Raw genomic sequence first — 14,372 nt, 5'->3', positions numbered from 1 at the left:
TAATCTGCTTTCTCTACTAATTACCATTTTCTCAGAACTGCTTCCAACTTCACCTTGGATTCGGGAACTCATAATATTCTTACAAACAGAATGGAAGCTACTTTCCCATCAGCCTATCTAATGGACAATGAAACTTTCTACTGCATCCTTCTATCCTTTTTCATCTTATCTACTGACCACTCATCACCTTCTCATTCCTTTTTTTTTTATAAATTTAGATTAGCCAATTATTTTTTCTAATTAAGGGGCAATTTAGCGTGGCCAATCCACCTACTCTGCACATTTTTGGGTTGTGGGGGCGAAACCCACGCAGACACGGGGAGAATGTGCAAACTCCACACGGACAGTGACCCAGAACCGGGATCGAACCTGGGACCTCAGCGCCGTGAGGCGGTTATGCTAACCACTAGGCCACCGTGCTGCCCTCACCTTCTCATTCCTCAGCTTCCCAACATTATCAACTTGTATTTCTTCCTTAAGCACCATCTCTTTCATTGTCATTGCTCTCAACAAATCCACACTAAATCTTCCATCCTCTCCAACTATTACTCGATTTGAGCTTTTAGGTAAATAGAAACAGTTGTTAGTCCACTCAGCTCCTCAATCCTGCTGTCATTCAATTATATCACGTTTGATCTATACCTCATCTCAATTTTCCCACTTTAGCTCAATGTCCCTTGATAGCCTTACTGTACAGAAATCTGTCCTCCTGCAATGGATTTCTGCTGTGTATTTAGTGTTCCTACTCTGACCACTCATTTAAGTCCTTCCAATACAGTCATTAAAGACTCTGTTTGAAATAATCTTTAAATAAGTCCAAAAATGGGCAGGTTTGGTGGATTGGCCATGCTAAATTACGCCTTAATGTCCAAAGCTGTGTAAGGTAGGCGCGGTTGCGGGGATAGGGCACAGGGAAGTGGGCCTATGTGAGGTGTTCATTTGGCAGGTCGGTGCAGACTGGATGGGCTGAACGGCGTCATTCTGGATCCTATGGAATTGGTGAATGAACTAAAGGGAAAATGATAATGATTTTCACACAGAGGGCCACTATGCTCTTGTACACATTATACAAAAAGGGTAGTGCAATCAGATTCCCACAGTAACTTTAAAAAAGCATTAGACGTTTACTTCTGACTGTCCATAGCCTTGATGTTGCCTTCAAAACATCCTCTTATGCTTCCATGTTAAACTCCAGTCAGAGGCTATGCTCCAGCTGGATGTTAACAAAGCTAAGGCCATCTCACTGGTTTCCACAAGTATCTCCAATCCTCTGAAGTGCAATGTTCCAGACTGCTTTCTCAAATTGAGTGAGGCAGCAGCCTATCATGCTCAGTTTCCTACACCTACCATACTACTTTCCTTTCCCTCTGCAATATAGACTGCTCAATAGCCATAACTTAAAGAATAGCAGGCCCACCAAAGTCAGAAAATGGTAGGTTCAAGTCCCACCCACAGACAGACCGGAGCACAAAAATCTAGGCCAACGCTTGGTACAGTACGAATGGATTGCTGTACTGCCAGAGATGCCATCTTTCAAACTGTTGAATATCAAACTGGGGGCTCCATCTGCCCTCTCAGGGGAATGCAAAAGACCCCATGGCATTATTTAACACATCCCCAGTGTCCTGATCAATATTTATCCCAGAATTAACATCGCTAAAAAAGGTTGTCTCATCTTTTTGGCATTTGTATCTGCTTGTTCTGCCCAAATTGTCTGTCATGCTTCTGACAGTTGAACAGTGATACTTCAAAAGTTTTACTGCAACAATTTAATCTAGGGATGTGCAACAGGCCAGACATGGACAGCAGAGCAATTTCAATAGGTTGTAGAGCTGGGGCAGTTTAGAGAGATAGGGAGGCGAAAGGCCAGGGAGGAATTTGAAAATAAGGATGTGAACTTTGAGGCATTGTCAGATCTTCAACCAATCTAGGTCAGCTAGCAGAGGAGCAATAAATGAACAGGTCACAGTGGCAATTTGAATGGAGCAGCAAATTTTTGAGTTCCAGTTTATGGAAGATAGGAATGTGAGCAGGAAGAGCAGTCAGTAAGTCTAGACATAGAAATACATGGATGAGGGTTTCAGCAGTGGATGAGCTGAGACAAAGGCAGAGAGGTGCTGTGTTATGGAAATTGGTGATGGAGTGGATATATGGTCAGACACTCATCATGGTTGCAACTGGTCTGGTTAAGCCTCAGAGTGACAAGGGCGTGGGATGAGGTGGCTAGAAAATGGTGTTAGTGATGGGAATGAAAATAATGGCTTTGGTCTTCCCAATGCTTAATTGGAGGAATTGTTGTTCATCCAAGACTGTATGTCAGATAAGAAGTGTTACAAATCAGACAGCAGAGTGGTTGAGAGTGTTTGTAGCAAGGTAGAGCGGAGTGTCATCAGTGTCATAGAACCTGACATTATATTTTTGGAAGATAGTGGCAAGATGAGATGTTGAAGCTTCATTTTCTGAAGAGTTGAAAAAAGAACTGAAAACTATGTGAACATCCCCATTTCTAAATTTAAGTGGATGACTGCGTGCCAAAGAAAGCAGTACGTACATTCCCCAACCGGAAACCATGGCTCAATCGCGAGATTGACTCCCTACTGAAGGACAGATCGGAGGCGTTCAAGGCAGACGACCCTGAGCTATACAAGAAATCCAGGTACGACCTCCGCAAAGCCATCCGAGATGCCAAGAGAGAATATCAAACCAAGCTAGAGTCACAGACTCTCGGCGGTTGTGGCAAGGACTAAACAACATAGCGGGCGACAAAGCAAAGCCGAGCAGTATTTCTGGCAGCAGCGCACCCCTCCCCGATGAACTCAATGCATTCTATGCTCGGTTCGAGCAGGTAACCAACAATCCACAGTCGAGTGCACCAGCAGCCCATAATTCACCCATACCCACCATCACAGCTTCCGAAGTCAGATCGGCCTTCCTGAAAGTGAAACCTCGAAAGGCAACGGGCCCGGACAGGATCCCTGGTCGTGCACTCAGAGCCTGCGCGGACCAGCTGGCACAGGTATTCACAGACATCTTTAACCTGTCCCTAATCCACTCCGAGGTCCCCACCTGCTTCAAGAAGACCACCATCATACCGGTACCAAAGAAGAACCAGGCAATGTGCCTCAATGACTACCGTCCGGTGGCCCTGACTTCAGTCGTAATGAAGTGCTTCAAGAGGTTGATCATGAAGCACATCACCTCCATACTCACAGAACGCCCTGATCCACAGCAATTCGCATACCGTTGCAACCGGTCCACATCAGACGCCATTTCCCTGGCCCTACACTCATCCCTAGAGCATCGCGAAAACAAGGACTCCTACATCAGACTCCTATTTATTGACTACAGCTCCACCTTCAACACCATAATCCCAGCCAAGCTCATATCAAAGCTCCAAAACCTAAGACTTGGCTCTCCACTCTGCAACTGGATTCTCAATTTTCTGACCAACAGACCACAATCAATAAGAATGAACAACAACACCGCCTCCACAATAGTCCTCAATACCGGGGCCCCGCAAGGCTGCGTGTTTAGCCCCCTACTCTACTCCCTGTACACACACGAATGTGTGGCAAAACTTGGTTCCAACTCCATCTACAAGTTTGCTGACGATACGACCATAGTGGGCCAGATCTCGAATAACGACGAGTCAGAATACAGGAGGGAGATAGAGAACCTAGTGGAGTGGTGTAGCGACAACAATCTCTCCCTCAATGCCAGCAAAACTAAAGAGCTGGTCATTGACTTCAGGAAGCAAAGTACAGCAGTGTCAAATTCCTAGGGATGCACATCTCCAAAAATCTGTCCTGGTCCACCCACGTTGTCGCTACCACAAGAAAGCACAACAGCGCCTATACTTCATCAGGAAACTAAGGAAATTCGGCATGTCCACATTAACCCGTACCAACTTTTACAGATGCACCATAGAAAGCATCCTATTGGGCTGCATCACAGCCTGGCATGGCAACTGCTCGGCCCAGGACCTCAAGAAACTTCAGAGAGTCGTGAACACCGCCCAGTCCATCACACAAACCTGCCTCCCATCCATTAACTCCATCTACACCTCCCGCTGCCTGGGGAAAGTGGGCAGCATAATCAAAGATCCCTCCCACCCGGCTTACTCACTCCTCCAACTTCTTCCATTGGGCAGGAGATACAGAAGTCTGAGAACACGCATGAACAGACTCAAAAACAGTTTCTTCCCCACTGTCACCAGACTCCTAAATGACCCTCTTATGGACTGACCTCATTAACACTACACCCTGTATGCTTCATCCGATGCCAGTGCTTATGTAGTTACACTGTATATCTTGTGTTGCCCTATTATGTATTTTCTTTTATTCCCTTTTCTTCCCATGTACTTAATGATCTGTTGAGCTGCTCGCAGAAAAATACTTTTCGACTTCCGGTTGCGGTGATGCGGAGCTAAGCCGCACGTTCGGAATCTCCCGCTATTAAAGGACTTTCGGGCCTGTTTTAGGGCCCCAAACGGCGCTGTTTCGATGATTCCCGGTGGGGGAAGGTGTTTGGAGGAACATTCCCTGAAATTTATGGTGCATGCCCGGAGTGGGGCAAAGGAAAAGACTGCAGCAGCTCCCCAGAAAAAGCGGGGGAAGGAGGACAAAATGGCGGCTGGCGGAGCACCCGAGGACTGGTGGAAGTGGGCGCAGGAGCAGCAAGCTGCTCTTCTGCGCTGTTTTGCGGAGCTGAAGGCTGAGTTGCTGGACTCCCTGAATGCGACTACCAACAAGCTGCTTGAGACCCAGACAGCCCAGGGGGTGGCCATTCGGGAGTTGCAGCGGCAGGCCGTGCGGGAGGAGGAGGCCGTGCTCCTCGTGGGGAAGTTGGAGTTGCACGAGGCACTTCACAAAAAGTGGCAAGACCGCTTGGAGGAGCTGGACTTTCGCACGAGGCGGAAGAATTTGAGGATCCTGGGCCTGGCGGAGGGGCTGGAGGGGTCGGATCTTCCGTCCTATGTGGCCAAGATGCTGAACTCGTTGATGGGAGCGGGGTCCTTCCATTTGCCCTGGAGCTTGAGGGAGCCCACAGAGAGCTGGCCAGGAGGCCCAAGGCGAATGAACCCCCACGGGCGGTGCTGGTGCGGTTCCATCGATTCAGTGACCAGGAGTGTGTGCTGCGCTGGGCCAAGAAAGAGAGGAGCAGCAAGTGGGAGAATTCGGTAGTGCGAATCTACCAGGACTGGAGTGCGGAGGTGGCTAAGCGGCGGGCCGGGTTTAACCGGACGAAGGCGGTGCTGCATGCCAAGCAGGTCAAATTTGGAATGCTGCAGCCTGCGCGTCTGTGGGTGACATATAAGGACCGGCACCACTACTTCGAGTCCCCGGAGGAGGCGTGGGCCTTTGTACAGGCAGAGAAGCTGGACTCGAACTAGGGTCTGGGGGCTGCGGGGTCCGGTGTACTACGGTCGTTGCTGTTTTTGCTGTTGCTGTTTTTGTAATTTTGACATGTGTTTTCTATGCTGGTTTTTGCTCTGTTTCCAGGTGGGTCTGTTGGGTATGGTTTTGTGTTATGTGGGGAATGTTAGGGGTTTGTTTTTTTTTCTTCTGTACGGGGCTGTGGGATGGGGTGGAGCTGGAATTTGGGGAGCTGCGTCAGAAGGGTGGGGTGGGGCAGTGTGAAAGTGCGGGCTTTCCTCTGGTTTCCCACGCTGCGGGGCAGGGGGGTGGAGCTGGCGGTGGGGGCGTGGCCTCTACTGGTTTTTTCCCACGCTGAAGCCGTGCCAAGGAGGTGTGGCAGGAGGGGGGATGACCCCATGTCGGGAGGGGCCGGGTTTTGCCGGGGTCAGCAGAAGTCAGCTGACTCACGGAAGTACCATGGAGGGTGCGTCGCGGCTAGGAGGGTTCCTAGCCTGGGGGGTAATACCGGGTTGCTGCTGGAAGTGCCAGGAGAGAGCTGGTGTGGGCCGGGGGGGGTAGAGGGGAGGCGGTATCGTCATGGGGAACGGGTCGGGCGGGGTGTGCTGGCCTGGGGCAAGCAGTCGATGAGCTATGGCTAGCTGGCGGGGGAGGGGGGGGGCGGGTGCCCTCTGATCCGGCTGATCACCTGGAACGTGAGGGGGCTGAATGGGCCGGTTAAGCGGGCTCGGGTATTTTCTCATTTGAAGGGGCTGAAGGCGGACGTGGCTATGCTCCAGCAGACCCACTTGAAGGTGGCGGACCAGGTTCGTCTGAGGAAGGGGTGGGTGTGGCAGGTTTTCCACTCAGGATTAGATGCGAAGAACCGGGGGGTGGCGATTCTGGTGGGGAAGAGGGTGGCGTTCGAGGCGTCTGAGGTGGTGGCGGACAAGGAGGGCAGATTTATTATGGTGAAGGGTAGGCTGCAGGGAGAGAAGGTGGTGCTGGTAAATGTGTATACCCCGAATTGAGATGATGCTGGCTTTATGATGCGCATGTTGGGCCGCATTCCGGACCTGGAGGCAGGGGGCCTGATCATGGGGGGGGGACTTTAACACGGTGCTAGATCCCCACTGGACCGGTCCAGTTCAAGGACGGGTAGGAGGCCGGCGGCGGCCAAGGTGCTGAGGGGGTTTATGGACCAGATGGGAGGGGTGGATCCCTGGAGGTTTGGGAGGCCGAGGGCGCAGGAGTATTCCTTTTTCTCCCATGTGTATAGGGTTTACTCCCGAATAGATTTTTTCGTCCTGAGCAGGGGATTGATCCCGAAGGTGCAGGATGCCGAGTATTCGGCCATAGCAATTTCAGACCATGCTCCGCACTGGGTCGATCTGGAGATGGAGGAGGCGCGGGATCAGCGCCCGCTGTGGCGCCTGGATATGGGGATGCTGGCTGATGAGGAGGTGTGTGGGAGGGTCCTCGGGAAGTATTGAGGGGTATCTTGAGACCAACGACACGGGGGAGGTCCGGGTGGGGATGGTCTGGGAGGCTCTGAAAGCAGTGATTCGGGGGGAGCTGATTTCCATCCGGGCCCATAGGGAAAGGAGGGAGAGGGAGAGACTGGTGGGGGAGCTCCTGGACGTGGATAGGAGGTACGCAGAGGCCCCGGAGGAGGGGTTGCTGGGGGAACGGCGTAGTTTGCAGGCCAAATTCGACTTGTTGACCACCAGAAAGGCGGAGACACAGTGGAGGAGGGCGCAAGGCGCGGTGTATGAGTATGGGGAGAAGGCGAGCAGGATGTTGGCGCATGAGCTCCGCAGGCGAGATGCGGCTAGGGAAATTGGTGGAGTGACGGATAAGGGTGGGAATGTGGTGCGGAAGGGGGTAGAGGTGAACGGGGTCTTTGGGGACTTTTACAAGGAACTGTACCGGTCGGAGCCACCGGTGGGGGTGGGGAGAGCTTCATGAACAGGCTACGCTTCCCAAAGGTGCAGGAGGAGCTGGTGGAGGGGCTGGGGGCGCCGATAGAGTTGGAGGAGCTAGTCAGGGGGATTGGTCAAATGCAGTCGGGTAAGGCGCCGGGGCCGGGTGGGTTCCTGGTGGAATTTTATAAAAAGTATGCGGATCTGGTGGGCCCCCTGTTGGTGCGAGCCTTCAATGAGGCATGGGGGGGGGGGGGGGGGGGGGGGCTTTGCCCCCGACGATGTCACGGGCGCTGATCTCTCTGATCCTGAAGCGGGACAAGGACCCCTTGCAGTGTGGATCATACAGGCCAATCTCGCTCCTCAATGTGGATGCTAAGTTGCTGGTGAAGATCCTGGCCACCAGGATAGAGGATTGTGTGCCAGGGGTGATACACGAGGATCAGACAGGATTTGTCAAGGGGCGGCAGCTCAACACGAATGTGCGGAGATTGTTAAATGTTATTATGATGCCGGCGGTGGAGAGGGAGGCGGAGATAGTGGTGGCGCTGGATGCAGAGAAGGCGTTTGATAGAGTTGAGTGGGGGTACCTGTGGGAGGTGCTGGAGCGTATCGGATTCGGGGAGGGGTTCATCAAATGGGTGAGGTTGCTCTACGAGGCCCCGACGGCAAGTGTAGTCACCAATGGAAGGAGATCAGATTACTTCAGGCTCTACCGTGGGACCAGGCAGGGGTGCCCCTGTCCCCCTTGCTTTTTGCACTGGCGATAGAACCTCTGGCTTTGGCGCTGAGGGAGTCGGGGAGGTGGAGGGGCCTGGTGCGGGGTGGGGAGGAACATAGGGTATCACTGTATGTGGTCGACCTGCTGTTGTATGTGGCGGACCCAGAGGGGGGAATGCCGGGGGTGATGGAGCTGTTGGCTGAGTTTGGGAGCTTCTCGGGCTATAAGTTGAATCTGGGCAAGAGCGAGGTATTTGTAGTGCACCCGGGTGATCAGGAGAAGGGAATTGGGAGGCTCCCGTTTAAGAGGGCAGTGAAGAGTTTCAGATACCTGGGGGTGCAGGTGGGCTGGAGTTGGGGACTCTCCATAAGCTTAATTTTACCAGGCTTGTGGAGCAGATTGAGGAGGAATTCAAAAGGTGGGACATGGTGCCGCTATCGCTGGCGTGTAGAGTGCAGTCCGTCAAAATGACGGTTCTCCCGAGGTTCTTGTTCCTTTTTCAGTGTTTGCCCATCTTTATCCCTAGGGCCTTTTTTAGGAGGGTGACTAGCAGCATCATGAGCTTTGTTTGGGCGCATGGGACCCCGAGGGTGAAGAGGGTCTTCTTGGAGCAGGGTAGAGATGGTGGGGGGCTGACGTTATCCAATCTCTCGGGGTATTATTGGGCGGCCAATGTGTCGATGGTGCACAAGTGGGTGATGGAGGGGGAGGGTGCAGCATGGAAACGATTGGAGATGGTGTCCTGTGGAGGCACAAGCCTGGGGGCCCTGGTAACGGTGCCGTGGCCGCTCCCTCCTACGAGGTATACCACGAGTCCGGTGGTGGCGGCTACCCTCAAGATTTGGGGGCAGTGGAGGCGACATAGGGGGGAAGTGGGGGGCTCGATGGAAGCTACGTTAAGGGGGAACCATCGGTTCATCCGGGGAACACTGATGGGGGGTTCCAGGGTTGGCACAGAGCGGGCATCAGACAGCTGAGGGACCTGTTCATTGATGGGAGGTTTGCGAGCCTGGGGGAGTTGGAGGAGAAATTCGGGCTCCCCTCGGGGAACATGTTCAGGTATCTGCAGGTAAAGGCGTTTGCTAGGCGGCAGGTGGAGGGATTCCCTTTCTTTCTGCGAGGGGGGTGAGTGACAGGGTGCTTTCGGGGGTCTGGGTCGGGGATGGGAAGATATCTGATATCTACAAGGTAATGCAGGAGGTGGAGGAGGCGTCAGTAGAGGAGCTAAAGGCTAAGTGGGAGGGGGAACTGGGGGAACAGTTTGAGGATGGGACATGGGCTGATGCCCTGGAGAGGGTTAACTCTTCCTCCTCATGTGCGCGGCTTAGCCTCATCCAATTCAAGGTGCTGCACCGGGCCCACATGTCCGGGTCTAGGATGAGTAGGTTCTTTGGGGGCGAAGACAGGTGTGTCAGGTGTTCGGGGAGTCCAGCGAACCACGCCCATATGTTCTGGGCATGCCCGGCACTGGAGGAGTTCTGGAAGGGGGTGGCGAGGACGGTGTCGAGGGTGGTAGGATCCAGGGTCAAGCCAGGCTGGTGACTCGCGATTTTTGCGGTGGAGCCAGGAGTGCATGAGGCGAATGAGGCCGGTGTTCTGGCCTTTGCGTCCCTAGTAGCCCGGCGGAGGATCTTGCTACAGTGGAAGGATGCGAGACCCTCAAGCATGGAGACCTGGATCAATGACATGGCGGGTTTTATTAAGCTGGAGAAGGTCAAATTTTCCCTGAGAGAATCGGTACAAGGGCTCTTTAGGCGGTGGCAACCTTTCCTCGACTTTCTGGCTCAGCGATAGGGTATTGGGTCAGCAGCAGCAACCGGGGGGGGGGGGGGGGGGGGGGGGGGGGGGTGACTATGTTTGTTTATTTAATTTTAATTTATTTTAAGTTCTCTTGTTGTTTACTAGGTTTGGGGGGGTGGGGGGGGTGAAATACATGCGTTTATACGGTCTTGGGGGTGTTACAGATACTATGGTGTTTTATTGTTGCTTTTCATTGTTTGTCGTTATATTTTCTGTAAAGAAATTTAAATAAAATTATTTTTTTAAAAAGAAAAATACTTTTCACTGTACCTCAGTACACGTGACAATAAACAAATCCAATCTAATCTACGTCAATGGAGGGAAGGTTACTGATGAAGATTGTTGGGCCTCGGATACTGTCCTGAGGAACTCCTGTACCAATATCTTTGGGCTAAAATGATTGCCCTAAACAACAATACCATCTTATTTGTGATGTGGAGATGCCGGCGTTGGACTGGGGTGAGCACAGTAAGAAGTCTTACAACACCAGGTTAAAGTCCAACAGGTTTGTTTCAAACACGAGCTTTCGGAGCACGGCTCCTTCTTCAGGTGAAGGAGCCGTGCTCCGAAAGCTCGTGTTTGAAACAAACCTGTTGGACTTTAACCTGGTGTTGTAAGACTTCTTACTATCTTATTTGTGGGTGAGTTTTCCCTTTATTCCTATTGACTTCAATTTCACTCGGGTTCTCTCGATGTCAAAAGCAGCCACTCACACCTCATCTCTGGAATCCAGCTCTTTAGTCTGTTTGTACTATGGCTATAATTGGATCTGGAGTCATGTTGTCAGATCTCAAAGTCCTTAAAAAAACCCACCTCAGTGCAAGTCTTTTGTTCTTATAACCCTCTTCTTCAACTTCTGGCTGTAACCCATGCTGACAAACATCGGGGCTGAGATTCACCCAATATTTCATAGCATGTTTATCTTTACCAACCCTCTACAAATTTTAAAACACCAAAAAGTATACTACGTCTGCACTCTACATCGTGCAGTGGCCCATGTGAATCCACAATTTGATTCGAAAATTGTCACGTGTATTCCCCAGATCCGTCTGTTGCACTGCTTCCTTTGAATATCTCCTGCCTACGTTGTTCACTCCTCCAACAGAGGACTTCTTCCCCCTGCCTACGTTCTTCACTCCTCCAACAGAGGACTTCTTCCCCCAAACACCTTGGCTCCCTCCTAACTAACACCAGCTGCTCATTCGATAGCAAAACTTGCTGCCTTCTTTTTAAAAAGTCTCTACCCACTCCCTCCTCACTACCAGCTGCTTTCCACAAGAGTCCCTCTGCTTCTCCCACCCACCTCTTCGTTTCCTGGGCTCAGTATACGAGTATTAATTTGTGAGCTGGTGTTACAGGCACTAATTTTTATTCATTTGTTTCTTTTAAAGTCGAGAACTGTAGTTTTCAGAAGCCACTCTCCTGCATCATCCTTATTGAACTCACGTGGGGCAGCGAGGCTGGGTTTCCCCTGGGCAGGGTACTGGGAAGAGGGGCAGGTGGAGCCTGCAGGCCCCAGGCGGCCTTGGGAGGCGGAGGGGGTGGTCACTTTGGGCCGAGCCCGGCCGGCACCTTGTCCTGATCCAGCTCCAGAGCGGCTCTCGGAGACCGGACCCAACTGCTCTCTCCTCCCCACGCCGGCTCCCTTCTCCTCACAGTCCAGCCCCCCCCCCCCAAATCATCTTGTGCTTAAATTATTATTATTATTTTAAATACAAACCGAACTCACCGCTCGCGCTCACCAATGAATCAGCCTGTCTGGGCGGCTCGCTCCACTTCCGGGTCAAACGATCAGATCCGCTTATCTCTCTCTCTCTCCCCCCCCCCCCCCGGAGAGAGACACACAGGATTACACACTGAAATACAAAAAGGACAACAAAGGGCCCCAAACTCAGCATCTGCAGAGAGATCTGCAGAGAGAAGTGCAGTCCCCCCACCCCATCCCATGAAAGGGCTGCTCGCACTTCAGTGGCATAGTGGTGTCACTGGACCAGTAATCCAGAGACCCATGGTAACGTGGGTTTGAATCCCAGATTTGGAGATGGTACAATTTGAATTCAATTTTGAAAAAATCTGGAATCAAAAGTCTAATGATGGCCATTAAACCGTTGTCGATTATTGACCAAACCCATCTGGTTCACGGATGTCCTTTAGGGAAGGAAATCTGTCATCCTTACCTGGTCATATGTGACCCCCAGACCCACAGCAATGTGATTGACTCTGAAATGGGCAACAAATCCTGGCCCTGCCAGCGACGCCCACATCCCATGAACAAGAAAAAAGTCAGTTAAATAATGTTGTCACACAGAATTGTCCCAGTGCAGGAGGCAGCCATTCAGCCTGTCCTATCTGTGCCAGCTCTCCAAACCAGCATCATGACTTACTGCCATTCTCTTGCCCTTTCCCGGTACATTGTTTCTATTCAATTACTCATCACGGGCCCTCTTGAATGCCTTCATTGAACCTCCACCACACTTCCAGGCAGTGCATAGACCAGACCCAAACAACTAGTTGTGTGAAAAAAGTTTCTTCTCACACCACATTTACTTATTTTGCAAATCACTCTTGTTCTTGATCCTTTCATGAGAAGGAACAGTTTCTCCCTATCTCCTCTGTCCAGCCCCTAATGATTTTGAACATCACTCAAATCTCCTCTAAGTCTTTTCCTCCAAGGAGAACCTCTCCTCATAACTGAAGTTAAAAGCGGTCTGGGGTGTAACCCAAGATTTTGTGCCATAGAAACAGCACCACCGACACCCCTGGACACGGTAACAAACAAAATCAACTGCAGAAGATCCAGGGCACAATTTGGCCAGCAGAAATTAAGCTCAGGCTGAGCAACTCATCTTCCTCCCAAGCCAGCACTTTCACTGCTTTACACTGTACAAATGGCCAGTGTGTCTGGAAAACATCCCCCCCCCCCCCCCCCCCCCCCCCCCCCCCCAAGACACTTGCATAGGGTTGGACGGAGTCCTGATGCGGGAAGGTTGGCAGTCCTGTTTTTTTAAATTCATTTACAGGACATGGGAATAACTGGCTAAGCCAGCATTTATTGCCCATCTAAATTTGTCCTTGAGAAGATAGTGGTGAACAGCCTTTTTGAACTTCTTGAACCCCTACAGTCCACGTGATTTAGGTACACCCACAGTGCTGTTAGTGAGAAAGTTGCAGGGTTTTGACCCAGCGACAGTGAAGGTAGAGCGGTATATTTCCATGTAAGCATGGTAAGTGACTTGGAAGAGAACTTCCAGGTGGTGGGGTTCCCATGTGTCTGCTGCCCTTGTCCTTCTAGATGGTAGTGGCCAAGAAAGTGCTGCCGAAGGAGTCTTGTTGCGTTCCTGCAGTGCATCGTGTAGATGGTACACACTGCTGCCACTGCTGGTGGTGGAGAGAGTGAATATTTGTAGAAGGGATGCCAATCAAGCAGGCTCCTTTGTCCTGCATAGTGCTGAGCTTCATGAGTGCTGTTGGAGTGGTACTAATCCAGGCAAGTGCAAGTATTACATCATACTCCTGACTTGAGCCTTGGAGACAGTGGACAGTCTTTGGGGAGTCAACAAGTGATTTGCTCGCCACAGGATTCTGAGCCACTGACCTGCTCATTTTGACGGTCCGATGCCCGTTAGAGGTTCAGTCGATCCGGTGCTTTAACGGTTCGCTGGGAGTGACGTAACGGTGGCGGCGATGTCGGTGCTGGAGGTGCTGGTGTCACTGATGTCGGTGCTGGCGGTGCTGGTGCTGGCCAGCTGTCGTATGACTCCGGGAGCGTGCAAAAATCTTCTTTGTCCTCTTGCGTGGGCAGGGGAAGGAGGGATGGGCCTGGTGGGGTTAATGTTGGGAGTGCCGGGGGAGGGGAGGATGGCGCCTGGGCGGGGAAGTGTGTTTGGTTGGAACCTGACGGTGCCAGGGTGGTTGGAACCTGACGGTGCCAGGTCCCTGAGGGAGACAGTATTTTGGCGGCCGTCGGGGAACTCCACGTAGGCATACTGGGGGTTGGCGTGGAGCAGGTGTACCCTGTTCACCAACGGGTCCGCCTTGTGGAGTCGGACATGCCTACGGAGCAGGACCGGTCCTGGAGCTGCGAGCCAAGTCGGGAGCTTGGACTTCCTGGGGAAGGTAAAAAGACGTTCATGGGGTGTGTTATTCGTAGTGGTGCACAGTAGTGACCGGATGGACTGTAGTCCATCAGGGAGGACCTCCTGTCAGCGGGAGGCTGGAAGGGTTCTGGACCGAAGGGCCAGCTGGACGGCCCTCCATACCGTCCCGTTCTCCCTCTCTACCTGCCTGTTTCCCCGGGGGTTGTAGTTGGTTGTCCTGCTGGAGGCGATACCCCTCCTGAGCAGGAACTGACGCAGCTCACCACTCATGAATGAGGATCCCCTGTCACTGTGGATGTAGGTGGGGAAACCGAACAGAGTGAAGATTGAGTTGAGGGCCTTGATGACAGTTGAAGACGTCATATCGGGGCATGGGATGGCGAAGGGGAACCTGGAGTACTCATCGACCACACTGAGAATATACGTGTTGCGGTCGGTGGAGGGGAGGGGCCCTTTGAAGGCATTCAAAGGGGTGGGT

General features: G+C 52.0%; 1 protein-coding gene across 2 annotated transcripts in view; it reads right to left on the bottom strand.

Moving 5' to 3' along the window:
- psmd14 (proteasome 26S subunit, non-ATPase 14) overlaps positions 1-11,598 on the bottom strand; it is a 169,620-nt gene extending 158,022 nt beyond the window's left edge. The window contains exon 1 of one of the 2 annotated variants that reach the window (XM_038789661.1): positions 11,527-11,598. The gene's annotated coding sequence lies outside the window, so the exon portion shown is untranslated. The remainder of the gene's footprint in view (positions 1-11,526) is intronic. The other variant, XM_038789660.1, reaches the window with a different exon arrangement.
- Positions 11,599-14,372: the final 2,774 nt, after the last annotated feature.

Source organism: Scyliorhinus canicula, chromosome 2 (assembly GCF_902713615.1).
Source record: "Scyliorhinus canicula chromosome 2, sScyCan1.1, whole genome shotgun sequence".
In the NCBI taxonomy this organism is placed as follows: Eukaryota; Metazoa; Chordata; class Chondrichthyes; order Carcharhiniformes; family Scyliorhinidae; genus Scyliorhinus; species Scyliorhinus canicula.
The sequence above is the reverse complement of the archived record's forward strand: the minus strand, read 5'-3'. Positions and strand labels throughout refer to the sequence as shown.